Genomic DNA, 2,885 nt, shown 5'->3' with positions numbered 1-2,885 from the left:
TATGAACTCACATCTCGCACTAATTGTTCTAGACATTGAATAAGTAACCATTAATCTGCTGGAATTGAAAGTAATCAGACTCTGCCGCAAAATTTAAACCGGTACAGAACGGAACTGTTCCAGCTCTAGGTTAACTGTTTATGGCGGTAACGAGGCTCTGCCAAGTTTCCGCTTTAAACCCTTACCCGAGAGCTAGATATTCATGTCTGTGACGACAGCCGTTGTTTGATTCTTTATCTTGCATAATAACATATTAATCATTTTAAGCAAAGAATTACAACAAAAACTAATATTTCATTAATAATAGCACTTTTTTCTTATAGAACTGTGTATGAATTTACAACTTCATTCTTAACAGCAAAATGATGTCATTCTATGAACGCCATTCTTTCATAAAATGTGCATGGGAATGACGTCAATTAAAGCGCATCACTTGTCTAACATAGGAAGTGCTAGACAGATTTTTCTAGCACCGTGTAGACCATAGAAAATCCTGTCTGATATGCAAGAAACTTGGTTTCTCAATACATGAACTTGTATTTTGAATGGACTCTTAAAAATTCCAAGCAAGGCAAATCCATACCACAAAGCATGGCAAATCCATTACAAAATGCAGGGCAAATCAATTACAAAATGCAGGGCAAATCAATTACCCAATTCAGCAGGTTAAAGGTTAAAACGTACAATAACATTATTTTGTATATGAAACAACATCTCACATTTTTTTCAATCATCGAATAATTAACATAATAGGAAAAAATGTATTTTTGAGAATAAAAATACATTGAAGAATAGAATCATTATAACAGAATGTAAATACATGTACATGTATATCAAACAATATGGCAACTTGACCTTTCACAGCACAAATTTTTACCATACCTTGTAATTTCATTGCCTTATACACAAAACAATATACAAAGAGTAAGTTTAAGAAGTCAAAATTTTCATTGCCTTATACTTTAAACAAAATACAAAAAGTAAGTTTAAGTAATCACAATTTCCATTACCTTATAAACAAAGTTTAAGTAGTCAAAATTTGTCATTTTTACTCCATTAAAGTAACTTGTTCTTATAATCTTATCCAAGCAGAAAACTGTAAACTAACCCTTAACCTACCTATTTGTGTAATGGACTTTCTCTGTTTTAAGTTTTGAACAGTCCATCAAATTTAGAGGGGATTTCAAAATCAAAAATACAACAATTGAGCTACCAACAATGAAGAGCTTGTTCTTACTGCATGGATGGCTCTGTACTTGTTAATATTACTTTCTGTTTCCAATGCTTTTCACTCAAATCCCTCTCAGAATTGCACAAAATACGATTTTCAATTTATTTTCAAGTATATTTTTAAATTATTCTTTGTATATCTCTCTATTTTAAAACCCAAGTTGATCTATGTAAGAAATTCAAATTTAATGTTTGGGACCTCAGTGGAGTTCCTTTAATGTCAAAAAGAACCTTTCATACTACGAACTATTTTTTTTAACAGCTTTTCAATAAAAGGAAATTCAATTTCAATGTAAATGAGCTCATAATATAATACTTAAATGGTACATTGCATACATCCCATATACATTTTTGTTTTTGTTCCTGTTTTATTAAATATTTTGACTGTTTTCTATCGCATGCCCTTTCGACTTTTTTAACACACTAGAAATAAAATGGTATATATACACATGACTGCACTATCAATTAAAAATATTGATTCATAAATACAGAAGCATATTTATACCACTTATAATTCAAAACTTCTGTAAATTATCTGAGCTGAGTTACATTCAATACCGGTACTGGCAATGTTTTGTCAATTCAAATTCAATTATTATTTTATCTCTATGTAACTTCAATTATTCATAAAGCTCTTTTCAAACTATAAATAACATGTATCCCTAAATTCTGTCTGAATATATATATTTCATAGAACAGGCAACTTTCTAACATGCCAGGTGCAGGATAGAAAAAGGGTGTAGATTATATCTTTAAGAAAATCATGAAAATTAACAAATTAATTTGTTCTTAAATTAGTTGGTTATCGAAAAAGCAACCTTACATGACAGATGTGGAGGGGAAAATAGGTTCAGATATTAAATATCTTCAACAAAAACATGAAAGCATACAACTGAATTTGTTTTTAAATTATTTGGGTATCAAATAAGCAACTTTCTTACATGACAGATGTGGAGGGGAAAATAGGTTCAGATAATATCTACAACAAAAACATTATAGAAACTAACAACTGAATTTGTTTATAAATTATTTGTCAATTAAACAAGCAACTTCTCTACATGTCAGATGAGAAGAAAAAGCTTCAGGTAATATCTTCAACAATCATTAAAATCATTTAGAAAACTAACAATTGCTTTATTAACCCTTAACCCACTGAATTTGTGTAATGGATTTGCCCTGCTTTAAAATTTGGAAAAATCAATTCTGATTTTAAGGGATTTCAACATCAAAATACAATGTACAAAAATTGAGCTAGCAGCAGTATAGAGCCTGGTCATACTGCTCCGATGTACAACCTGGTAGAGCTGAAATTGATTCATTAAAAAGCATATTGACAATACATCCATATCGGATGACAAATATCGGCGATACACTGATATACATGACTGTATACTCCTAATTTCTTGTATTTAATTCACTTTTATACCTGTTGAAATGATTTCAGTAAAATAATGTTCTGTTCATTCTAAGATGCTGTGTCCTGTTTATAAATGTCCTTTTTATGATTTTTTTAACCATTTTATGTCATCACTGCTATGAAATGTGTCAATTATGTAACAACAGCTTAGTGTTAGACATGGCCACCTGCTTTTGTATATGTTTTGGGTTAATTACCAGAATTCATAGACATTAAATTTAATTAATAAAAATTATTG

This window comes from Ruditapes philippinarum, unplaced genomic scaffold (genome assembly GCF_026571515.1).
Source record: "Ruditapes philippinarum isolate M1 unplaced genomic scaffold, ASM2657151v2 ctg5439_1_1_1_1, whole genome shotgun sequence".
NCBI lineage: Eukaryota > Metazoa > Mollusca > Bivalvia > Venerida > Veneridae > Ruditapes > Ruditapes philippinarum.
This window is presented reverse-complemented; position numbering follows the sequence as displayed.